Below are 27071 nucleotides of genomic sequence, written 5' to 3' on the forward strand. Positions count from 1 at the left end.
ATCGGTTCTACACGTGTCACGGGCCAGGAAGTGGCGAGCTATGTCGCCGAACTAAGGCGCCTCGCAGGACATTGTGAGTTTGAGGGATTCCTAGAACAAATGCTTGGAGACTTTTTTGTACTGGGCATTGGCCATGAGACAATCCTTCGCAAATTGTTGACTGCAGAAACTCCGAACCTAAGTAAAGCCATAACGATAGCCCAGGCATTTATGTCCACCAGCAAAGCCATAACGATAGCCCAGGCAACACCAAACAGATTTCGCAGAGTAAAGAAGTTTCAGCCAGTACTGTGCATAAAGTAACGTCGGTTTCGAGCAGAAGTATACATGGCAGAACATACACGCCGGCGGCTGCTGCCCGACCTCAGATGACCCAGAGTCCGCCATCAATCGTTAATGCGAGGCAGTTAACACCTTGTTGGCGCTGTGGAGGTGATCATCGGCCCCATCAGTGCCGCTTCAAGCACTATGCGTGCAACAGCTGCAGAACAATGGGACCTCCTGCGAATGTGCAGGCGAGCTGGAAACCCTGCAAACCACCACGTTGCAGTGGAAGATCGATCCACTGTGCATCAGGCTGAATTGAAGACTCATACCGAGGAGGCAGAAGTGTACAGGGTACACACATTCACTACGAAATGTCCACCAATAATGTTGAAAGTTGAACTGAATGGTGTTCCAGTATCTATGGAACTGGACACGGGTGCAAGTCAGTCCATAATGAGTAAAAAGGCCTTCGACAGGCTGTGGGGCACAAAGGCACACAGGCCCAAGCTCAGCCCCATTCACACCAAAATAAGGACTTACATCAAGGAACTAATCCATATAATTGGCAATTCAGATGTCAAAGTTTACTATGACGGAGCAGTACACGAACTCCCGCTGTGGATTGTGCCCGGGGATGGCCCCACGTTGTTTGGCAGAACCTGGCTGGGAAAAATCCACTGGAACTGGGACTACATCTGAGCGCTTTTGTCCGTAGCCGCCGCCTCATGTGCCCAGGTTCTGAGCAAGTTCCCATCGTTGTTCGAGCCAGGCATTGGAAGCTTCTCGGGGGCGAAAGTGCAGATTCATTTGCTTCCCAGTACAGTACCCATCCACCACAAGGCACAGGCAGTACCATACATGATGCGTGAGAAAGTGGAAATTGAGCTGGACAGGCTTCAGCGAGAAGGCATCATGTATGGAGAAAGAGTCAGACTGAACACTGTGAGCTCAAATGAAAGTGTGACCTTAGTCTTTTATTGCAGGTCTCCAGAGTGCCTCTTCAATCTGTGAGGGCCCCCGCAAATACCCGTGCTCCCAAGGGATTATTGGATCCCTTGGGACTCCAGGGGATGAACCTTCTGGTGGCTGCACAGAGTAAACACAGGTTCACATATATAACAGCGCCAGTGGAATTCAACGAATGGGCTATTCCGATTGTCCCTGTACTTAAAGAGGACGGCACAGTTAGAACTTGTGGGGACTATGAAGTAACAATTAATTGTTTTTCGCTACAGGACCAGTACCCGCTACCCAAGGCAGACGACCTATTTGCAACCCTGGCTGGAGGGAAGACATTCACCAAGCTGGACCTGACCTCGGCCTACATGATGCAGGAGCTGGAGGAATCTTCGAAAGGCCTCACCTGCATCAACACACACAAAGACCTGTTCCTGGGACTCCTTAACTATTTCGGTAATTTCCTACCTGGGTTAAGCACCCTGCTAGAACCCCTACATGTGCTACTGCGCAAGGGAGATGACTGGGTATGGGGGAATTCACAATAGGCTGCCTTTAAGAAAGCCAGAAATCTGTTGTGTTCAGACAAACTGCTTGTCCTGTATAAACCTTGTAAAAGATTAGTGCTAGCTTGTGATGCGTCATCATACGGGGTCGTGTGTGTGTAACAACAGGCTAACAAATCGGGGATTTTGCAACCGGTCGCTTATGCATCCAGGAGTTTGTCCAAGGCCGAAAGGGCCTACAGCATGATTGAAAAAGAGGCTCTGGCATGCGTTTACAGGGTAAAAAAAATTCATCAGTACTTACTTGGCCTCAAGTTTGAGCTTGAAACTGACCACAGGCCGCTCATATCGCTGTTCTCTGTGAGCGAAAGGATTAACACCAATGCCTCTGCCCGCATCCAAAGATGGGCGTTCACGCTGTCGGCATACAACTATATAATCCTACACAGACCGGGCACAGAGAACTGCGCAGATGCTCTCAGTCGGCTGCCATTGCCCACCACCGTGGTGGAAATGGCACAGCCAGTGGACTTGTGCATGGTCATGGAGGCATTCGAAAAGTCCCCCGTTACGGCCCGCCAGATCAGGACCTGGATCAGCCAGGATCCTTTGCTGTCCTTGGTAAAAAAACTGTGTCCTCCATGGGAGCTGGTCCAGTGTCCCAGCGGAGATGCAGGAGGCGATTAAGCCGTTCCACAGGCGCAAAGGCGAAATGTCCCTGCAGGCGGACTGTCTGCTGTGGGGCAATCGCGTGGTCTTGCCCAAGAAAGGCAGAGATACATTCATATGTGAACTGCACAGCACCCACCCAGGCATTGTAATGATGAAAGCCATAGCCAGATCCCATGTTTGGTGGCCAGGCATCGACTCAGATTTAGAGTCATGCGTGCGCCAGTGCAACACTTGCTCTCAGCTGAGCAATGCACCTGGAGAGGCACCACAAAGTTTGTGGTCGTGGCCCTCCAAACAGTGGTCGAGAATCCATGTAGACTATGCGGGCCCATTTCTAGGCAAAATGTTTTTGGTTGTCGTGGACGCTTACTCAAAATGGATCGAATGTGCGATAATGTCTGTAAGCACGTCCACGGCCACCATTGAAAGCCTACGAGCCATGTTTGCCACGCACGGCTTGCCTGATGTCTGAGTCAACGACAATGGGCCGTGCTTCACCAGTGCTGAATTCATGGAATTCATGACCCACAATAGGATCAAATACATCACATCTGCCCCGTTCAACCCCGCAACCAATGGCCAGACAGAACGGGCAGTTCAGACCATCAAGCAAAGCTTGAAACATGTGTCGGAAGACTCCCTGCAGACCCGGCTGTCCCGATGCTGCTCAGCTACTGGACCAGACCCCATTCACTCACCGGGGTTCCCCCAGCCGAGCTGCTCACGAAAAGGGCACTAAAAACAAGGCTCTCTCTTGTCCACCCTGATCTCCATGATCACGTGGAGGGCAAGCGGCATCAACAAAGTGTGTACCATGACCGCGCAAATTTGTTACGCGATATTGAGGTCAATGATCCTGTGTTTGTGCTCAATTATGGACATGGTCCCAAATGGCTCGCTGGCATGGTCATAGCCAAAGAGTAGAGTAAGGTGTTTCAGGTCAAATTGACCAATGGACAAACGCACAGAAAACATTTGAATCAAATCAAATTGCGGTTCACCAACAGCTACGAACAACCCAAAGAAGACACCACCAACTTTGACCCTCCAACACACACACAAGTGGCAACTGACATCATGGTTGACCACGAACCCGAACTCACCATCCCCAGCAGCCCGACAAGGCCGGCTGCCCAACAGCCCAGTGAAGAACTGACCAACCCACCCACACCAGCATTTGTACCGAGACGATCGACAAGGGAGCGAAAAGCCCCAGATCGTCTCACCATGTAAATAAATGTACTGTTGACTTCACGGGGGAGTGATGTTATGTATTTAACCCCTTGTAACCTGTATTTCACTACCACCAGAGGGCCGACCTGTTGGAGTCCCAAGGGATCCCAGCATCCCTTGAGAGCACGGTATATAAGCAGGCATATCAATTAACATTGCATTCTGCAGTGCACTACATTGTTGCGAAGCCCTAATGTTTATGGGTGATGCTTTCACCCCACCTTGCCTCAACCCCATCCAATGCCTTCCGCTCCTCCTCAATGTGACATCATAGCTTGCAGCAAGGCTACTAGAGGGCGCTGTGTTGGGGGTTCAGACAATTGGGATGGCGTCTGAGGATGCACTGGACCAACTCCCAGCGTGGAAGGCCCGGCTTCCGACTAATGCGCCTCTTCCTCATTGTTACCAGGTGGTTCAGGTGTCAGCTGTCATTGGTGCTTGGTTGGCGAATGAGTGGTGGGAGTTGGAATGCTGTCATCCTGAGGAATGCCAGCACCTCCCATTTCCGTGGAACCATTCTGTCGCCTTAGCAATCAAAGCATGATATAAAGCATCACCTTGCTGGCCTGCTTTGGCACTGTCACAGTGGGAACACAGAGAGTATGGAGGCAGACATGGACTGCATCACTTGCCCAAGCTGAAGCAGAGCTTGTGCCTGTGATGCGCCCGAGTGCTATGTGATCAAGGGCACGGGCCACACTCTCTGGAACTCCACTGTCGCTGCTCGAGGCCATCAGCCTCTGTGTATGGGTAATGATGGCCTCGCTGGACTCATGGCTCGCAACAACAATCTGCGACCCTGCCTCCGTAACAGTCGCAGTGAGCTTGTGGATGCTCGCGAGGATCCGTCCCAGGAGCAGCGAGGAGCAACTAGCCCCAGCACAGAGCGCCGACCCCCGGACCTGTGAGGGAACAACACCGGCGGCGGCAGATAAAAGGAGCAGCGAGCAACCAGCCAACGCAGGCAGCAGCACGAGCAGGTAAGAGAGGGTGACAGGAGAGCAGGGCGACTACATTCAACGTCACAGGGAAGTGATTGGTTGGTGAGTTTTCCTCTCCTTTCTTGCTTAATTTAAGGACTGTAAATTTGGGGCCGGGATTAAAAACTAAATCTAATTAATTACATACATTATAGATGGCAGGGCAGGCAATGTGTCACTGCTGCAACATTTGGAAGCTAGTTCGCGGTGACCACATCTGCAGCAAGTGTCTGCAGTTCGAGGAAGTTCGGCTCCACATGGATCAGCTGGAATCTGAGCTGCAGGCATTACCAGGAGCTAATTAGATTAATTAATTCAAATTCGATCTGTGGTCAGGTCCGTGGGTGTGACTACGAGTGAGGAAGGTATGGGGACTCAGGATGGAGTGATGGAGGAGCCTCAACCCTTGCTCTTGTCCAACACGTTCGAGGCTCTTACTCCCTGTGTGGACGAGAACAGGGACTGCAGGGAGGATGAGCAAACTGACCACAGCACCATTGTACAGGGCACTATTCCAGAGAGGGGAGTAAAAAGAAACATTGTAGTTGAAGGAAGCAGTAGCATTAGGGGAATAGATACTGTTCTCTGCAGCCGAGAGCGTGAGTCCCGAAGGCTGTGTTGCCTACCCGATGCCAGGATTAAGGACATCTCCTCTGGGCTGGAGAGGAACTTGGAGTGGGAGGGGGAAGATCCACTTGTCGTGGTCCACATAGGTACCAACAACATAGATAGGACAAACAAAGAGGTTCTGCTGAGGGATTATGAGCAGCTAGGGACCAAATTAAAAAGTAGAACCACAATGGTAATTGTTATATATGTGGACTTGTATTTGCTCTGTACAGCCACCAGAGGGTTCATCCCCTGGAGTCCTAAGGGATCCCATAATCCCTTGGGAGCACAGGTATTTAAGGAGGCCTCACAGGTTGGTGAGGCACTCTGGAGACCTGCAATAAAAGGCTACGGTCACACTTTACTTTGAGCTCACAGTGTTCAGTCTGACTCTTTCTCCATACATACCATCTGGTGACAAGATACAGATAGCGAACCCAAAGCGGAGAACAGTGGGCATCCTGGAGAAATTCTTGGAGGGAGATGATTGGAAAACTTTTGTGGAGCGACTCAACTAATACTTTGTGGCCAACGAGCTAGATGGGGAAGAGAACGCTGCCAAATGAAGGGCGATCCTCCTCACCGTCTGTGGGGCACCAACATATAGTCTCATGAAGAATCTTCTCACTCCAGCGAAACCCACGGAAAAATCATACGACGATTTGTGCACACTGGTCCGAGAGCATTTGAAGCCGAAGGAAAGCATTCTGATGGCGAGGTTCTACATCTACAAAAGGTCTGAAGGCCAGGAAGTGGTGAGTTATGTCGCCGAGCTAAGACGACTTGCAGGACGTTGCGAATTTGAAGGAAATTTGGAGCACATGCTCAGAGACTTTTTCGTACTTGGCACTGGCCACGAAACCATACTTCAGAAATTTTTGACTGTAGAGACCCCAACCTTGAGTAAGACCATAGCGATAGCCCAGGCGTTCATTGCCACCATTGAAAATACGAAGCAAATCTCTCAGCACACAAGTGCTGCTACAAGTACTGTGAACAAAGTGATGTTGTTTTCAAATCGTACCATACAGGACAGGTGACACATACCTGCAGCTGCACGTCCGCAGATGTCTGAGTCCACCCTCAAGGGTGATGAATGCAAGGCCATTAACACCTTGTCGGCGCTGCGGGGGTGATCATCGTTTCCATTCAGCCAATTCAAAGAGTCCGTTTGCAAGGGCTGTGGAACAATGGGACACCTCCAACGAGTGTGCAGGCGAGCTGCTAAGCCTGTTAAACTGCAAACCACCACATTGCAGAGGAGGACAGATCCACGGAGGATCACGATGAACCAGAGCCTCAGACCGAGGAGGCAGAGGTACATGGGTTACACACATTCACCACGATTGTCCCCCGATAATGTGGAATGTTGAACTAAATGGACTCCCGGTGTCAATGGAGCTGGACACGGGCGCAAGCCAGTCCATCATGGGCAAAACGACTTCCGAAAGATTGTGGTGCAACAAGGCCTCAAGACCAGTCTTAATTCCAGATCGCACTAAGAACTTACATAAAAGAACTGATTCCTGTAATCAGCAGTGCTACCGTAAAGGTCTCCTATGATGGAGCGGTGCACAAGCTAACACTCTGGGTGGTACCGGACGATGGTCCCACGCTGCTTGGCAGGAGCTAGCTGGGAACAATACGCTGGAACTGGAATGACGTCCGAGCGTTATCGCCCGCTGACGACACTTTATGTGCCCAGGGCTTAAACAAATTTCCTTCGCTGTTCGAACCAGGCATCGGGAAATTCCAAGGAACAAAAGTGCAGATACACCTGATTCCGAGGGCACGACCCATCCATCACAAGGCGAGAGCAGTACCGTACGCGATTTGAGAAAGGGTAGAGATCGAGCTAGACCGGCTGCAGAGAGAGGGCATCATTTCACCGATCGAGTTCAACGAGTGGGCCAGTCCGATCATTCCTGTCCTCAAGGGAGACGACACCGTCAGAATCTATGGCGATTACAAAGTAACTATCAATCGTTTCTCCCTGCAGGACCAATACCCACTACCAAAGGCCGCGACCTCTTTGCAACGCTGGCGGGAGGAAAGACGTTCACGAAACTGGATCTGTCTTCAGCCGACATGATGCAGGAGCTGGAGGAATCATCAAAGAGCCTCATCTGCATCAACACGCGCAAAGATCTTTTTATTTATAACAGATGCACGTTTGGAATTCAATCAGCGGCGGCGATATTCCAGAGCAACATGGAAAGTTGACTGAATTCGGTCCCGCACACCGTGGTCTTCCAGGACGACATCTTGGTCACAGGTTGGAACACAGCCGAGCATCTGCAGAACCTGGAGAGATTCTTAGTCGACTCAACCACGTGGGGCTCAGATTAAAACGCTCAAAGTGCGTTTTCCTGGCGCCTGAAGTGGAGTTCTTGAGAAGGAAGAATGCGGCGGACGGCATCAGGCCCACCAACGTGAAGACGGAGGCAATCGAGAACGCATTGATGATACAGAACGTGCGGAGCTGCGGTCATTTCTGGGACTCCTCAACTACTTTGGTAACTTCTTACCGGGTCTCAGCACACTGTTAGAACCACTGCATGTCTTACTACGAAAAGGGGATGAATTGGTTTGGGGCAAAAGCCAAGAAAATGCCTTTGTAAAAGTGAGAAAATTGTTATGCTCAAACAAATTGCTTGTGTTGTATGATCCATGTAAGCGTTTGGTACTAGCATGTGATGTGTCGTCATATGGCGCGTGTGTGTGTTGCAACAAGCTAATGATTTCGGGAAACTGTAACCGGTTGCTTATGCATCCAGGAGTCTGTCTAAGGCTGAGAGAGCCTACAGCATGATTGAGAAAGAAGCGTTAGCATGTGTCTATGGGGTAAAGAAAATGCATCAATATCTGTTTGTGCTAAAATTCGAATTGGAAACTGACCATAAGCCACCTATATCCCTGTTTTCCGAGAATAAAGGGATACATACCAATGCATCTGCCCGCATCCAGAGATGGGCGCTCACGTTGTCCGCATACAATGACGCCATCCGCCACAGGCCAGGCACAGAAAACTGCGCCGATACTCTCAGTAGGCTGCTTTGCCCAACACGGGGGTGGAAATGGCGCAGCCTGCAGATCTAGCCATGTTTATGGAAGCATTTGAGAGTGAGCAATCACCCGTCACTGCCTGGCAGATCAAAACCTGGACAAGTCAGGACCTCTTATTATCTCTAGTCAAAAGCTGTGTGCTTCACGGGAGCTGGTCCAGTGTCCCAGTGGAAATGCAGGAAGAGATAAAGCCGTTCCACCGGCACAAAGATGAAATGTCTATACAGGCAGACTGCCTTCTGTGGGGTAATCGAGTATTAGTCCCCAAGAAGGGAAGAGACACCTTTATCAATGACCTCCACAGTACCCACCCAGGCATCGTAATGATGAAAGAGATAGCCAGATCCCACGTGTGGTGGCCCGGTATCGATGCGGACTTAGAGTCCTGCATTCACAGATGTAGTACATGCTCACAGTTAAGCAATGCACCCAGGGAGGCGTCGCTAAGTTTATGGTCTTGGCCCTCCAAACCGTGGTCTAGGGTACACGTCGACTATGCAGGCCTGTTCTTGGGTAAAATGTTCCTTGTGGTTGTAGACACGTACTCCAAGTGGATTGAATGTGAGATAATGTCGGCCAGCACGTCCGTTGCCACTACTGAAAGCCTGCAGGCCATGTTTGCCACTCACGGCCTAACGCATGTCGTGGTGAGCGACAACGGGCCATGTTTTACCAGTGCTGAGTTCAAAGAATTCATGACCCGCAAGGGGATCAAACATGTCACATCTGTCCCGTTTAAACCAGCATCCAATGGTCAGGCAGAGAGAGCAGTGCAACCCATCAAGCAAGGCTTGAAGAGGGTAACTGAAGGTTCCCTGCAGACTCGCCTATCCCGAGTCCTGCTTAGCTACCACACGAGACCCCACTCGCTCATTGGAATCCCACCTACTGAACTGCTCATGAAACGAGCACTTAAGACAAGGCTCTCGTTAGTTCACCCTGATCTACATGAACAGGTAGAGGGCAGGCGGTTTCAACAAAGTGCATACTATGATAGCGCAAATGTGTCATATGAGATTGAAATCAATGATCCTGTATTTGTATTGAATTACGGACAAGGGCCCAAGTCGCTTCCCGGCACTGTCGTGGCCAAAGAGGGGAGCAGGGTGTTTCGGGTCAAACTTTCAAATGGACTCATTCACCGGAAATACTTGGACCAAATCAAACTTAGATTCACGAACTACCCTGAGCAACCCAGCTTGGACCCTAACTTTTTTGATCCCCCAACATACACACCAGTGGCAACCGGCACCACGGTTGACCACGAAGCTGAATCCATCATCCACAGCAGCCCAGCAGGGCCCAACACACCAGGTAGTCCAGCAAGGCCAGCTGCATAGCAGCCCAGCGAGGGCCCAACAAATGATTCAACAATACCAGCTTTCACACCAAGACAATCAGGGCGAGAAGGGCCCCAGATCGACTCACATTGTAAATAGTTACACTTTTGACTTTGTGGGGGGGGTCTGTTGTTATATATGTGGACTTGTACTTACTCTGTACAGCCACCAGTGGGCTCATCCCCTGGAGTCCCAAGGGATCCCATAATCCTCACAGGTTGGAGAGGCCTCACAGGTTGGAGAGGCACTCTGGAGACCTGTAATAAAAGACTACGGTCACACTTTACTTTGAGCTCATAGTGTTCAGTCTGACTCTTTCTCCATACATAACAGTAATAATCTCTGGGATACTACCTGAGCCACGAGAAAATTTACATCGGATAAATAAGATCAGAGAGTTAAACACGTGGCTCAAAGATTGGTGTGGGAGAAATGGGTTTTGGTTCGTGGGACACTGGCACCAATACTGGGGTAAGAGGGAGCCGTTCCGTTTGGACGGACTACACTTAGACCGTGCTGGGACTAGGGTCCTGGCGAATCAAAAAATGAGGCTGTTGAGAGGGCTTTAAACTAATTAGTGGGGGCGGGGAGGGTTCAGGTGAGCAAACATTTAAAAAGTCAAAGAATAAGGAGAAGGCAATAGAGCAGGGTAGCACTGGGGGAAATGAAAACCAGAGCATAACAGGAAGGAACAGAATGTATAAACATAAAGGTGAATCAGAAAGTGGGGTCGTAGCAGGAAAAATGGTTAAAAAAAAAACAAATTTAAAAGCTCTTTATCTGAATGCACACAGAATTCGTAACAAAATAGATGAGTGGATGGCACAAACAGATATAAATGTGTATGGTGTGATAGCCATTACAGAGACGTGGTTGCAAGGTGACCAAGGCTGGGAACTAAATATTCAAGGGTATTTGACAATTCGGAAGGACAGTCAGAAAGGATAAGAGGTGGTATAGCACTGTTAATAAAGGATGAGATCACTGCGTTAGTGAGAAATGATTTTGGCTCAGAGGATCAAGACATTGAATTAGTTTGGGTGGAGATAAGGAATAATAAGGGGAAAAAGTCACTGGTCGGCATAGTCTATAGACCCACTAACAGTAGATACACTGTAGGATGGAGTATAAATCAAGAAATAATAGAGGCTTGTAAAAAAGGAATGGCAATAATCATGGGCGATTTTAACCTTCATATTGATTGGACAAAGCAAATTGGCCAGGGTCGCCTTGAGAAAGAGTTCATACAGTGTATCCGGGATAGTTTCCTTGAACAGTGTGTTATGGAACCAAGCAGGGAGCAGGTTATCTTAGATCTGGTACTGTGTAATGAAACAGGATTAATAAACAATCTCCTAGTAAAGGATCCTCTAGGAATGAGTGACCATAACTGTTATGTATGCAACATCTTGTAACCAGCATTCTACTGCCACCAGAGGGCGCATCTGTTGGAGTCCCAAGGGATCCCAGCATCCCTTGGGAGCACTGCATATAAGCAGGTCTCCCATGCTGTGCCAGCACTCTGGAGTCAGAATACAGAGACTAAAGTCACACTTACTTAAGTCTACAGTACTCAGTCACGTTGCTTTGTTTGAGACATAACAACTGGTGACGAGTAATAGATAACGAACCATCACTTGAAAATGCAGAGAACTATTGGTATCCTGGAGAAATTCTCAGAAGATGGCGATTGGGAAGGCTTCGTGGAGCAACTCGACCAATACTTCGTGGCCAACGAATTGGAAGGGAATGAGAACTCTGCCAAACGAAGGGCGATCCTCCTCACCGTCTGCAGGGCAACAACCTATGGCGTCATGAAGAATCTTCTTGCTCCGGTGAAACCAATAACCAAATCGTATGAAGAACTGTGTACGCTGGTCCAGGAGCACCTAAATCTGAAGAAGTGCATTCTGACGGCAAGGTATCGATTTTATACATGTCAACGGTCTGAAGGCCAGGAAGTGGCGAACTACATCGCCGAACTAAGGCGCCTTGCAGGACATTGCGAATTCGGTATATTCCTGGAGCAAATGCTGAGACATTTTTGTGCTTGGCATTGGCCATGAGGTTATCCTTCGCAAACTATTCACTGTTGAAACACCGAACCTGAGCAAAGCCATAACGATAGCCCAGGCATTTATGTCCACCAGCGATAACACCAAACAAATTTCACAGCATAAAGATGCATCGGCAAGTACTGTACACAAAGTAATGACGTTTTCAGGCAGGAGTGCAAATGGCAGAACGTACACGCCTGCAGCTGCATCACCTCAGATGACTCCGAGTCCGCCATCAAGTGTGGATGCGAGGTAATTAACACCTTGTTCGCACTGCGGAGGTGATCATCGAGCCCATCAATGCCGCTTCAAACACTATGTGTGCAAAGGCTGTGGAACAATGGGATATAAAAACATAGAAAATAGGTGCAGGAGCAGGCCATTCGGCCCTTCGAGCCCACACCGCCATTCAATATGATCATGGCTGATCATGCAACCTCAGTACCCCACCCCTGCCTTCTCTCCATAACCCCTGGCTGTAAGGGTCACATCAAACTCCTTTTGAATATGTCCAATGAACTGGACTCAACAACTTTCGGTGGCAAAGAATTCCACAGGTTCACCACTCTCTGGGTGAAAAGGTTTCTCTACATTTTGATCCTATTTGTCTTACCCCTTACCTTTAGACTGTGACCCCTGGTTCTGGACTTCCCCAACATCGGGAACATTCGTCCTGCATCTAACCTGTTAGAATTTTATACGTTTCTATGAGATCCCCTCTCATTCTTCTAAATTCCAGTGAGTATAAGCCTAGCCGATCCAGTCTTTCTTCATATGTCAGTCCTGCCATCCCGGGAATCAGTCTGGTGAACCTTCGCTGCACTCCCTCAATAGCAAGAATGTCCTTCCTCAGATTAGGTGACCAAAACTGTACACAGTACTCAAGGTGTGGTCTCACCAAGGCCCTGTACAACTGCAGTAAGACCTCCCTGCTCCTATACTCAAATCCTCTCACTATGAAGGCCAGCATGCCATTCGCTTTCTTTACTGCCTGCTGTACCTGCATGCCTACCTTCAATGACTGATGTACCATGACACCCAGGTCTCATTGCACCTCCCCTTTTGCCATTCAGACAATAATCTGCCTTCCTGTTTTTGCCACCAAAGTGGATAACCTCACATTTATCCACATTATACTGCATCTGCCATGCATTTGCTCATTCACCTAACCTGTCCAAGTTCCCCAGTAGCCTCTTGGCATCCTCCTCGCAGCCCGCACTGCCACTCAGCTTAGTGTCATCTGCAAACTTGGAGATATTACATTCAATTCCTTTGTCTAAATCATTAATGTATATTGTAAATAGCTGGGGTTCCAGCACTGAACTTTGCGATACCCCAATAGTCACTGCCTGCCATTCTGAAAAGGACCCGTTTATTCCCACTCTTTGCTTCCTGTCTGCCAACCAGTTCTCCATCCACGTCAATACATTACCCCCAATACCATGTGCCTTAATTTTGCACACTAATCTGCTGTGTGGGACCTTGTCAAAAGCCTTTTGAAAGTCCAAATATACCACATCCACTGGTTCTCCCTTATCCACTCTAGTAATTACATCCTCAAAAAACTTAGATTTGTCAAGCATGATTTCCCTTTCATAAATCCATGCTGACTTAGACCGATCCTGTCACTGCTTTCCAAATGCGCTGCTATTACATCTTTAAGAATTGATTCTAGTATTTTCCCCACCACTGATGTCAGGCTAACCAGTCTATAATTCCCTGTTTTCTCTCTCCCTCCTTTTTTTAAAAAGTAGGGTTACATTAGCTACCCTCCAGTCCATAGGAACTGAACCAGAGTCCATGGAATGTTGGAAAATGACCACCAATGCATCTACTATTTCTAGGGCCATTTCCTTAAGTACTCTGAGTTGCAGACTATCAGGCCCTGGGGATTTATCGGCCTTCAGTCCCTTCAATTTCTCTAACACCATTTCCTGACTAATAAGGATTTCCCTCAGTTCCCCCTTCTCGCTAGACCCTTGGTCCCCTAAGATTTTCAGGAGATTATTCTTGTCTTCCTTCGTGAAGACAGAACCAAAGTATTTGTTCAATTGGTCTGCCATTCCCTTGTTCCCCATTATGAATTCACCTGATTCTGACTGCAAGGGACCTACATTAGTCTTCACTAATCTTTTTCTCTTCACATATCTATAGAAGCTTTTGCAGTCAGTTTTTATGTGCCCTGCAAGCTTACTCTCATACTCTATTTCCCCCCTCCTAATTAAACCCTGAGTCCACCTCTGCTGAATTCTAAATTTCTCCCAGTCCTCAGGTTTGCTGCTTTTTCTGGCCAATTTATATGCCTCTTCCTTGGATTTAACACTTTCCCTAATTTCCCTTGTTAACCACAGTTGAGCCACCTTCCCTTTTTTATTCTTATGCCACACAGGGATGTACAATTGTTGTCGTTCATCCATGTGATATTTAAATGTCTGCCATTGCCTATCCACCATCAACCCTTTAAGTATCATTCTCCAGTCTATCCTAGCCAATTCACGTCTCATACCATCGTATTGTCCTTTCTTTAAGTTCAGGACACTCGTTTCTGAATTAACTGTGTCACTCTCCATCTTAATGAAGAATTCTACCATATTATAGTCACTCTTCCCCAAGGGGCCCCGCACGACCAGATTGCTAATTAATCCTCCACGTTACACAAGTCCCAGTCTAGGATGGCCTGCTCTCTAGTTGGTTCCTCTACATATTGGTCTAGAAAACCATCCCTGACACTCCAGGAAATCCTCCTCCACAGTATTTCTACCGATTTGGTTAGCCCAATCAATATGTAGATTAAAGTCACCCATAATAACTGCTGTACCCTTATTTCACGCGTCCCTAATTTCCTGTTTCATGCCATCCACAACCTCCCTACTACTGTTTGGTGGTCTGTACACAACTCCCACTAGCGTTTTCTGCCCTTTGGTGTTTCGCAGCTCTACCCATATAGATTCCACATCATTCACGCTAATGTCCTTCCTTACTATTGCGTTAATCTCTTCTTTAACCAGTAACGCTACCCCACCTCCTTTTCCTTCCTGTCTGTCCTTCCTGAATATTGAATACCCCTGGATGTTGAGTTTCCAGCCTTGGTTACCCTGGAGCCATGTCTCCGTAGTCCCAACTACATCATATCTGTTAACAGCTATCTGCGCAGTCAATTAATCCACCTTATTACGAATGCTCCTCACATTGAGACTCAGAGCCTACAGGCTTGTTTTTTTAACACTCTTTGTCCTTTTAGAATTATGTTGTAATGTGGCCCTTTTTGATTTTTGCCCTTGATTTCTCTGTCCTCCACTCTTGCTTTTCTCCTTCCTACCTTTTAATTCTGCCCCCTTTTTTACTTCCCTCTGCCTACCTGCATAGATTCCCATCCCCCTGCCCTTTTAGTTTAAACCCTCCCCAACCGCACTAGCAAACATTCCCCCTAGGACATTGGTTCTGGTCCTGCCCAGGTGCAGACCGTCCGGTTTATACTGGTCCCACCTCCCCCAGAACCGGTTCCAATGTCCCAGGAATTTGAATCCCTCCCCTTTGCACCATTCCTCAAGCCACATATTCATCTGAGCTATCCTGCAATTCCTACTCTGACTAGCACGTGGCACTGGTAGCAATCCTGAGATTACTACCTTTGAAGTCTGACTTTTTAATTTTAACTTCTAGCTCCCTAAATTCAGCTTGTAGGACCTCATCCCGTTTTTTACCGATATCTTTGATACCTATATGTACGACGACAGCTGGCTGTTCACCCTCCCCTTCCAGAATGCGCTGCAGCCACTCCAAGACATCCTTGACCCTTGCACCAGGGAAGCAACATACCATCCTGGAGTCTTGTTTGTGGCCGCAGAAACGCCTATCTATTCCTCTTACAATAGAATCCCCTATCACTACAGCTCTCCCACTCTTTTTCCTGCCCTCCTGTGCAGCAGAGTCACCCCTGGTGCCATGGACTTGGCTGCTGCTGCCTTCCCCTGATGAGCCAACTCCCCCAACAGTACCCAAGATGGTGTATCTGTTTTGGAGGGAGATGACCACAGGGGACCCCTGCACTACCTTCCTTCCACTGCTCTGCCTGATGGTCACCCATTCCCTATCTGGCTGTGTAACCTTTACCTGCGGTGTGACCAACTCACTAAACGTGCTATTCACAACATCCTCAGCATCGCGGATTCTCCACAGTGAATCCATCCGCAGCTACAGTGCCGCAATGCGGTCTGTCAAGAGCTGCAGCTGGATACACTTGCTGCACATGTAGTTGTCAGGGACACTTCTCCCACATAGAACAGGAGGAGCATGACACGGGTCTGGGCTCTTCTGCCATGACTTAACCCTTGGGAGCACTGCATATAAGCAGGCCTCCCATGCTGTGTCAGCACTCTGGAGTCAGAATAAAGAGACTAAGGTCACACTTACTCAAGTCTACAATGCTCAGTCACATTGCTTTATTTAAGACATAACAATAACATGGTTGAATTTCAAATTCAGTTGGAGGGTGAAGTCTTAAGCTTAAATAAAACAGACTACAAAGGTATGAAGGCAGAGTTGGCTAAAGTGGACTGGGAAAATAAATTCAAGTGTGGAATGGTTGATGAGCAGTGGCAGACATTTAAGGAGATATTTCATAACTCACAACAAAAATATATCCCAATGAGAAGGAAAGACTGTAAGAGAAGGGATAACCATCCATGGCTAACTAAGGAAATAAGGGATGGTATCAAATTGAAAACCAGGGCGTAAATGTGGCTAAGACTGGTGGGGGGCCAGAGGATTGGGAAACTTTTAAAATCCAGCAAAGAACGACTAAAGAAAAATAAAGAAAGGGAAGATAGATGATCAAAGTAAACGAACACAAAATATAAAAACAAATAGTAAGAGTTTCTAAAGGTACATAAAAAGAAAAAGGGTGGCTGAAGTAAATGTTGGTCCCCTAGAGGATGAGACTGGGGAATTAATAATGGGGAACAGGGAATTGGCAGAGACTTTGAACAAATATTTTATATTGGTCTTCAAGGTAGAAGACACTAAAAACATCCCACTAGTGGATAATCAAGGGGCTATAGGGAGAGAAGAACTTAATACAATCAATAAAAAGAGTTCCCTGTGGAAACAAAAAGGTATTTTATTGTGTATTATTGCCACGCTGATTCCTTAAGTTAACATATGTTTTTTTTTTGGTGGGGCTTTTGGGCAGTGTGCGCATGCTGAAAAAAATCGCGGATGGCCAAAACCGATAAAGTTCACAAAAACGCCGTCCAATCCCATTTTGACTCGTGTCTGCGGCAAAAAATTTTAAACTGCCGCACATGGTCGACGCCAGCGTCCAAACGTTAGCGAAAGTTGGAAAGTGAGTATTTCATGCCAAAAAACGTTTGGACGCAAAAAAACGGCACACAGTCGTGGCAAAAAGAGGGGCCATAGACAGGTTAAGTGAGTGGGCAAAAATTTGGCAGATGGAGTATAATGTGGGAAAATGTGAGGTTATCCAATTTGGCACAAAAAATAGAAGAGCAAATTATAATTTAAATGGAGAAAACTTGCAAAGTGCTGCAGTACAGAGGGACCTGGGGGTCCTTGTTTTTGAAACACAAAAAGTTAGTGTGCAGGTACAGCAAGTAATCAGGAAGGCAAATGGAATGTTGGTCTTTATTGAAAGGGGGATGGAATATAAAAGCAGAGAAGTCTTGCTACAACTGTACAGGGTATTGGTGAGGCCACACCTAGAGTACTGCATACCGTTTTGGTCTCCGTATTTAAGGAAGGATATACTTGCATTGGAGGCTGTTCAGAGAAGGTTCACTCGGTTGATTCCAGAGATGATGGGGTTGACTTATGAAAATAGGTTGAGTAGGTTGGGCCTATACTCTGGGAGTCTCGTGTCTGGCATGCGAACAATGTGGCCTGCCCAGCGGAGCTGGTCGAGTGTGGTCAGTACTTCAATGCTGGGGATGTTGGCCTGGTTGAGGTCAGTCCTCCCAGAGGATTTGCAGGATCTTGCGGAGACATCGTTAGTGGTATTTCTTCAGGGACTTGAGGTGTCTACTGTACATGGTCCATGTCTCTGAGCCATTCAGGAGAGTGGGTATTACTACAGCCCTGGGAGAGTTGAGGGCCTGGTCTTCAAACACTCTTTTCCTCAGGCGGCCGAAGGCTGCACTGGCTCACTGGAGGCGGTGTTGAATCTCGTCGTCAATGTCTGCTTGTTGATCTGGAAGTAGAAAGCAACTGACAAGTGGTTAGCAGCAGGGGAGGGGACAGGGTGACATGACAAAGGCAGCATAGCACAGGCTCATTGAAAGGTCCACCTCTACTCCATTAGATGTCTCAATGTAGTGATTTGTGTCGCGTGATCCATTTACTTACCCTCACTATCCGAAGGAGGCTCGGCACCGCCCCCGGCAACTGTCCGACCTGTGACTCTAATAAGGGTCAAGACTCTCTCCTCCACGTCAGTCAGAGGAAGTGTTTGAGGCAGAACCCCGCCTGTCCGCAGTTGCTCCCTCTGGTTGTGGGAGTGCTTGACTGAAAAGATAAAAATGGGAAGAGTGAAAAAAAGGGTGCATCTGCTGTTGTGGCACAGATGCCTACCAAAGTAGTTTAGGTGTGAATGTTCTAGTGGCATCTGTTTAATGTGCTTGGCTCTTGTACAGAATCATTGAAGTTTACAGCACGGAAGAAGGCCATTTCGGCCCATCATGTCCACGCCGGCCTACAAGAGGCTATCCAGTCTAATCCCACTTTCCAGCTCTAGGTCCGTAACCCTGCAGGTTACGGCACTTCAAGTGCACATCCAAGTACTTTTTAAATGTGGTGAGGCTTCTGTCTCTGCCACCCTTTCAAGCAATGAGTTCCAGACCCCACAACCCTTTGTGTGAAGAAATTTCCCCTCAAACCCCCTCTAAACCTTCTACCAATTACATGTGCTTTGTCAGTATGTATTCAAAGATCACAGGCATCTAACATGTGGTCTGTAAGAGATCTTTCAGAAAGCGATAGGAGCAATTGCAGTGCATTGCGATGGACGATGTTAATTATGTGCATAGATCATTCAACACCAATAGGGTGTCGAAGTAAGCCTTCCTTTCTGTTATGCATTGTGAGAGGCACAGAGTGTTGTCAGGGACAAAAAGCATGAGAAAAATCAGATAGTGTGTGAGATTTATCTTTGAAGTCATGGAGGCTTGCATAGATGAAAGTGTAATTCACCGTGACGAGCCTCATGAGGTCGTTAAACTTTTTTCGGCACTGTGTGTCAGTCCTGCGCACAGTGTCTGCAGCAGAGACCTCTCGTGCTATGTCCCTCCAAATCTGCATGAACACAAGAGGCAGTGGTCTTGATCTCTCTCTAAGATGGATTGCAGCCCACCTCCTCTAAACCGCGCCCACCCACGCTTCATTCGCCTCATGGGTAAAGCGTCTGGTACGCTGCCTTCCCTCTTGCTCCTCTATCTCAGCAGAAGTGGCTGAAGTGGGCCGGTTTAAGTGCGCAGGAAGCTGCCGCGCCCTGCATTAGCATTTGCGACCAGAAAATAAACCAGGACGGTGGGGGGAAGGGGGGGAATTGAAAGCGCATGCGCAAAATGGCCTCTTCCTTCAACGTCGAAAGTTTCGGCTCTGGCGCACAGAGTCTGTAGTGCAACGCCCGACTTAATGCCGGAGCATTTTGTTGGCGAAAATTCCTCACGAGGTCGCAACTGTTTTTCTGATGAAAACTTTTGCACTCCGCCATGAATTGCGCCCGGAAATCCTAAAACCTCAAAATCCAGCCCCAGGGTCTGAACTATACTCAGGCCTCTGGAATCGTGGGGACATAAGTCAAGTGCTACTGACCCGATGGGTGTGGAAATTTGGGTAGGACCTGGGCGGGTGCCCCAAGCATGGTCCGTTACATCAGAGCAAGTGACACTGGGGGCTGGATTCATGTCTCTATTCACCCAGCAATTTGGCCACTGGGTAGTACTCGGCATACGGGGCACTCGTTGGATGGGAGTGGGGCCCACTGGATCTCCAGGCTATGGTCATTGGCCGGAAGAACTCAGAAATTCTTCCAGGAAATGTTTTGATTGGACCTCCTATAAAGGTGGCCAATCAGCTGGAGTGCCTACACTTTTGAAAGTGGCCCAGTAGTGGTCTCTACATTTCTCACCCTCCACAATCTGGTGGGCTCCCAAGATGTGTTGATACCGGCGCTGGTGCCCACCACAGACATGCAAATGAACTGACCCTGCTCTTATCCCAGACACTATGAATAGGCAGTAGCAGAGTTTAGCGGTGCAGCTCCTCAGCACTTACAGGGAGGGAGGAGCCTTAAGGATCTTCATGCCATGTCTCTTTAAAGGGCACTGCCTCAGGACAAAAATATGTTTAACAAATCCCTTCTTGTTTAGAGAGGTTGAAAGGCCATTCAGCACTGTTGTAATGTCATGTGCAAAAGATGCGATGTTGCAATTGAAAATAATTTACATCAAGTGGTGGAGTTGCTAATAAATGAGAGAAAACATTGGCAAACATTTTTTTAGGAACTGTATATCTTGGTACATGTTATAGAGAAAGCATTTCTCCTTTTTGTTTGTATTATTATACAGGAGCTATAAACAATACATATTTGAAATGCAGGCAGAAATGGGATTGCTCTTGCCCATAGTGTGGGAAATCTTGGAATGGTAGCACGGAGGGCTGTCCTCAGTAATTTTGCAAAGGTAGCCCACGCCTAATTATAATAGCCTTCTTGTGCATGAAAAATAGAGGCAGGAACCTGACCTGCAGCATGATTGGCTGGTAAGCAGAAAATCTGGCAAGGGAGGAGCTCCTAAAGGATTACTATTACAAAAAGCACTTCTTTGTTTGACTGAACAAACTGCTTTCTGGTATGAATAATATAGGCATGGAGGAATGCGGGAAAACTCCACCTATTCATAAGATAGAGGTACTGCTGCAGTTGAAAGGGGGCCTTGTTCGAGTGGGAATGTCACCCTTCTGTCAAAACAGAAAGTTAAAGCCGAATGGATGGAGATTGTGGAAAGAGGTGAATGGATCTGGAACAAAAGAGAAAGGAGGTGAAATTGGTTTGGGCCTGAAATGGGCACAGGGATCGCAAAGCACAATCTGTCCCCGCCCGTTCAAAGTGGTGCAGGCAGCAGGTAAAATTTGTGTTTCCTGCTCAGTATAGTGATTGGAGTGCTACAGGTTGACTCAGTGCTCAAGAGGGATATCTGGTGCAGTCGACTGGCCAATAAAATTTTGCCTAGGCTCTCTGCATTTCCCACACCTTGCACACAATCGCAGCTATTCAACCATGACGGGCATATCATCCAAACACATTGCACCACAATCACTGGCACAGTTCCCTTTCTCTTACAAGTCAAGGTAGCTCAACTGTCATGAGCAGCAGCAGACAGGCGGGAGTGAAGCACATCTGCAGAACCTTACTGTGCTGGAGATCATCGGAGAGGCAATCACTGAGGCCGTGGCGAGCCGCGAGGTTGACTGTATGCTCATACTTAATCCTTCTCACATCCCACTATCCCCTCGACACACAATCTCTTCTCACTTACAAGCTGCTTGATACATCCTTACTATAGAGTATAAATGCACACGAGGCCCATGCTTGAGAGGTCAGTCTGTGACCTGTCCTTTATTCCTTAGCACTCAAGTGATGAAGGTGGGTGGAGTTTCCCCTTTTATACCTGAAGGTCCAGGTTAGGAGTGTCTCCCACCTAGTGGTCATTGTTCTCACGGTGTACAACTTAGGTCAGATTATACATGGGTTACAATGCTGGTTGAATACATGACATCACCTCCCCCCCAAAGTCTTATTGGGATCACAGGTTGAGTCTCTCTGGTGGTTTACGCTCTCTTGTAGAGCACCTGAGTTGGGGCTCCGGTTGTTGGGCGCTGGCCTGAGTGTCTGCTGTTTGCGGTGCCTCAGGCCTATCCAGACTGCCCACAGTGATTGGGCTCTCCTCCTTTTGGTTCCGGTGTTCGGTCACCTGTGGTGGAGTGAACTCTACATCGTGTTCTTCCTCTGCTTCTTCTATGGGGTTGCTGAACCTCCTTTTTGTTTGATCCACGTGTTTGCGGCAGATTTGTCCATTGGTAAGTTTAACTACCAGAATCCTATTTCCCTCTTTGGCAATCACAGTGCCTGCGAGCCATTTGGGCCCTGCAGCGAAGTGGAGGATAAAAACAGGATCATTTACATCAATACATCGCGCCCTCGCATTCCTGTCATGGTAGTCACATTGTGGCTGGCGCCTGCTCTCGACAATTACTTTCATGGTGGGGTGTATAAGAGATAGCCGGGTTTTGAGCATCCTTTTCATTAGCAGCTCTGCGGGTGGAACCCCTGTAAGCGAGTGTGGTTGGGATCTATAGGCCAACAGGAGGTGTGATAAGCGAGTTTGTAGCGAACCCCCTTGGATTCTGAGCATCCCCTGTTTGATTATCTGCACTGCTCGTTCTGCCTGGCTGTTTGAGGCCGGCTTGAACGGTGCCGTTCTGACATGGTTAATTCCATTGCCTGCCATGAAGTCCTGGAATTCAGTGCTTGTGAAGCACGGGCCATTGTCGCTGACCAAGACGTCCGGTAGACCGTGGGCGGCGAACATTGCTCGTAGACTTTCTGCCGTGGCAGAGGATGTGCTTGAATTTAAAATGTCACACTCGATCCATTTGGAGTAGGCGTCTACTACAACCAAAAACATTTTTCCCATGAAAGGACCTGCGTAGTCCACATGGATGCGTGACCAAGGCTTGGCGGGCCATGGCCAGGGGCTAAGGGGGGCTTCCCTGGGCGCATTGCCCAGCTGGGCACACGTGTTGCACCTGCAAACACAAAGTTCCAGATCTGCGTCTATCCCTGGCCACCAAATGTGTGACCTGGCAATTGCCTTCATCATGACAATGCCCGGGTGCTCAGTGTGGAGTTCTCTGATGAACACCTCTCTACCCATCTGGGGCATGACTACGCGGTTTCCCCACAGTAGGCAATCGGCCTGAATCGAGAGTTCATCCCTGCGCCTGTGAAATGGTTTAAATTCCTCAGGGCATGCCCTGTAGGTGGCTGCCCAGTCCCCATTCAGGACACATTTCTTGACGAGAGACAATAGCGGGTCTCTATTTGTCCAGACTTTAATCTGACGGGCTGTCACGGGTGAGCCTTCGCTTCCGAAAGCTTCAACAGCCATGACCATCTCAGCAGCATGCTCGGTAGCCCCCTCAGTGGTGGCTAGTGGGAGCCTGCTGAGTGCATCGGCGCAGTTTTCGGTGCCCGATCTGTGCCGAATTGTACAGTCATAGGCGGCTAACGTGAGTGCCTACCTCTGTATGCGGGCCGATGCGTTTGCATATATGGCCTTGTTGTCAGCCAAAAGGGACGTTAGGGGTTTGTGATCTGTCTCCAGCTCAAACTTCCTGCCAAACAGGTGCTGGTGCATTTTCTTTACTGCATATACACATGCGAGCACCTCCTTTTCTACCATCCCGTAACCACTTTCTGCCTGGGACAGACTCCTGGAGGCATAAGCTACTGGCTGTAACTGACCCTTGACATTGACATGCTGCAACACACATCCGACACCATAGGACGACGCATCGCACGTTAACACAAGTTTCTTACATGGGTCGTATAGTGTTAACAGAGTGTTGGAACATAACAAATTGCGTGCTCTATTAAAAGCCCTTTCCTGGCTGATCCCCCAGACCCATTCGCGACCTTTGCATAGGAGCACGTGTAGCGGCTCTAGCAACATGTTCAATTTGGGAAGAAAGTTACCAAAATAGTTCAGGAGCCCCAGGAAAGAACGCAGCTCCGTCGTGTTACGGGGTCTGGGTGCTCTCTGGATCGCTTCCATCTTGGACGCAGTAGGGCTGATCCCGTCTGCTGCTACCATCATCCCCAGGAATTCTACCTCTGAAGCTAGGAAGACGCACTTCGCCTTTTTCAGTCGGAGCCCTACCTGGTCCAGTCTGCGTAGCACCTCCTCCAGGTTGTGGAGGTGTTCTTCAGTATCGTAACCCGTGATGAGGATGTCGTCCTGAAAAACCACCGTCCCTGGAATCGACTTGAGGAGGCTTTCCATATTTCGTTGGAAGATCGCGGCGGCCGAGCGAATCCCAAACGGACATCTGTTGCACTCAAACAACCCCTTGTGTGTCGTGATGGTAGTCAGCTTCTTCGACTCACTCGCCAGCTCCTGGGTCATGTAAGCTGAGGTCAGGTCCAATTTTGAAAAAAGTTTGCCACCGGATAGCATCGCAAAGAGGTCCTCCGCTCTCGGTAGCGGGTACTGGTCTTGGAGTGACACCCGATTGATGGTGGCCTTGTAATCACCACATATCCTGACCGACCCATCCGCCTTGAGCACCGGCACGATCGGGCTCGCCCAGTCACTGAATTCGACTGGCGAGATGATGCCTTCCCTCAGCAGGCGGTCCAATTCGCATTCTATCTTTTCCCGCATCACGTACGGCACCGCTCTGGCCTTGTGGTATACTGGCCTGGCATCCGGGTTTATATGAATCACTACCTTGGCCCCCATGAAAGTGCCGATGTCGGGTTGAAATAATGAGTCAAATTTGTCCAGGATCTGTGAGCATAATACTCGCTCCTCAGAGGAAATTGCATTGACATCGCCCCATTTCCAGTTCATGACAGCCAGCCAACTCCTCCCCAGTAGTGCGGGACCATCCCCTGGGACAATCCAGAGTGGCAACCTGTTCTCCGAATCTTTGTCGGTCACGACTACCGTGGCGCTGCCTAGCACCGGAATGATCTGCTTTGTGTAAGTTCGTAGCTGTGTGTCAATCGGCGATAATTTTGGCCTCCTGGCCTTGGACGCCCACAACTTTTTGAACTGTTTGATACCCATCAGGGACTGGCTGGCCCCCGTGTCTAGCTCCATTGATACTGGGATGCCATTGAGGAGCACTTTCATCATTATCGGTGGTGTCCTGGTGTATGAACTGTATACGTGCTCCACATGAACTCGCTGAACTTCAGCTTCCAGCGATTTCCCCCAGCGTTCACTTCTGCAATTTCTGCAGGTATTTTGCTTATCTCTGCAAACTCCGGCTGAGTGTGTGCTTCCATGCCGCCAACATGAGCTGTTGTTTGAAACAACAGGTCCCTTGCCAGTCGATCGTCCCTGACTGCCCCTGTGACTGTCCTTGAATGCGCCATTAACAGGTGTTGATGGCCCCATTACTGGCCGCATTGTCCCTTGCAATGGCGTGAATCGCCGTTCAGCTTGCCATTGTCTCTGTCGAACTCCCCCTCTAGGTTCGACTACATGTTGGGGCATGCCCGATTGCCCTTGTCTGCCTGGAGAACTGTGTGCTGCTTTAACAATGTTGAATCTCTGTCCCAACCATTCCTTAACACAGTACCTCTCGTCTGTTCTGCTAGTGGCCATGCTCGCGTGGTTTAAATCCCAGTTTCTCGTCGCCATTGATACGTCCTTATTATGCAGTATAAATGCACATGAGGTCCATGCTTGAGAGAAGGTCAGTCTGTGACCTGTCCTTTATTCCTTAGCACTCAAGTGATGAAGGTGGGTGGAGCTTCCCCTTTTATACCTGAAGGTCCAGGTTAGGAGTGTCTCCCACCTAGTGGTCATTGTTCTCACAGTGTACAACTTAGGTCAGATTATACATGGGTTACAATGCTGGTTGCATACATGACACTGCTGATGATGTAAGCATGCACATGTTGCTTCCCCGCTCCCCTCACCACAACCCAACCCTTGAGCCTTTTTCCTTTCAGATACCCAAGAACTGCCAGCAGCCCAAGTAGAGGAGGAAAGTAATGGAGAAGAGGCACCATCACTTGATCTGGCACTCCCATACACCAGCTCAGAAAGTGACACAGTGTGAACTTTAGAGGGTAATATAGAGGTGGGATCTGCACATGTTGAGTCACTGGGCACGAGTGGGCTGCAGCTAGGGCGGGGAGAAAGGGTAGGTCGGATGCCAGCTCCCCGGAGCACAAATTATGCTGCTTATGACTTGAATGAGGACTTTGATTCGACGGTCTTCAGAAGAAGGGTGATGGGCATGCACACACAAATGATTGGTGCAATGGCAGGCCTGCCAGAGAGCCTTTTGTCAGTGTCAAGCAGGAGTCCAGCTCCAACATTGCACGGGGCTTTGGGCAGAGCTTGGAGCCCATGATTTCTAGGATGGAAGTGATGGGTAACTTCATTACATCACGTGGATCCATCCATGATGCTGGGTGTGATGGGCGATGTTGCAGCTTCCATTGCAGGCCCAATATCGCAGTGCTGCAATGGAAACTCAGACTGATCTCATGCCATCTGAGCTTGTGTGGCTGTAGATTGATGCGAGTGTGGAAAGGGGCTGGCAGTGTTTCACAGCAGTTCAGCAATCTGTGTTCCAACAGATGACTAGGAATGCTGAGGTGCCGCCCTGGAGGAGTGGCAGTGGTTCCATGGAACAAGAACCTGCTGTCCTTTCTCAGGATGGCAGCATTTGTACTCCCACCACTGCCACTCCACCATTGCCCTTGCTGTTGCCTGTCAGCCAGCCAGCCTGGACTGCTGCCACTCATGCCAAGGTGGTGCAGTCTACAGCTGGGCTTTCTAGGCCCACAGCTGCTCGAGGTCATCCTGCAAGGCCATCTGTCGTCTCCCTCCACCATCAGCAGCCTTCCATCTACTGGGATAGCACTTCTTAGGACCACTAGACTAGGTAAAGGAACACAACAGACAAACACTGAGGGAACGCACAAGAATGATTAGTTAGTATTGGATTGAATCATTTATAAATGATTGAATGAAAGAAAGACTTGGATTTATATAGCGCCTTTCATTACCACCAGACGTCTCAAAGCACTTTACAGCCAATGAAGTACTTTTGGAGTGCAGTCACTGTTGTAATGTAGGAATGTTTGATTTGTGGTGGCTCTCATTTCAGCTTTGTGCCCAAGAGGATGCTGTGATATTCCATGAGAGAGCAATGGTAAGGTGGGGAGCTGTTGAGAAATGGGGATCTAGGGTATCATTCATTGGAGCTGAAGTCTGATGAGGTGCCCACGGACAGCCCGTTCAGAACGGGGATCTACTGCCTGCCTCTCCCCTTCTTCCTCGTCTTCCTGAGGTGGTCGCGGAACTCTCAGTGGCAAGGGCTGTGCCCTCATGATTGCCAAGTTGTAGGGAATGTAGCAGACCACCACGAAATGGGACACCCGCTCCAGCGTGTACTGGAGGGCTCCTCCCAAGCGGTCAAGGCAGCGGAACTGTTGCTTTAGCACCATGATGTTCTGTTCGATGAGGTTCCTCGTGACAGCATGGATGTCATTATATGACTGTAGGCCATGAGTGGTGGGGTTTCGGCGGGGAATCATCAGCCAGGTGTTGAGTGGATAGCTTT

General features: G+C 48.7%; 1 long non-coding RNA gene across 1 annotated transcript in view; it reads right to left on the bottom strand.

Annotated features, from left to right (window-relative positions):
• Nucleotides 1-16160: 16160 nt before the first annotated feature.
• Nucleotides 16161-27071, bottom strand: part of LOC139259780 (uncharacterized) — a 101171-nt gene continuing 90260 nt past the window's right edge. Inside the window, exons 2-3 of the long non-coding RNA XR_011592655.1 lie at nucleotides 18048-18206; nucleotides 16161-17892 (exon numbers count right to left, since the gene is read on the bottom strand). This is a non-coding gene — a long non-coding RNA (uncharacterized lncRNA). The remainder of the gene's footprint in view (nucleotides 17893-18047; nucleotides 18207-27071) is intronic.

This window comes from Pristiophorus japonicus, chromosome 1, assembly GCF_044704955.1.
Source record: "Pristiophorus japonicus isolate sPriJap1 chromosome 1, sPriJap1.hap1, whole genome shotgun sequence".
NCBI lineage: Eukaryota > Metazoa > Chordata > Chondrichthyes > Pristiophoridae > Pristiophorus > Pristiophorus japonicus.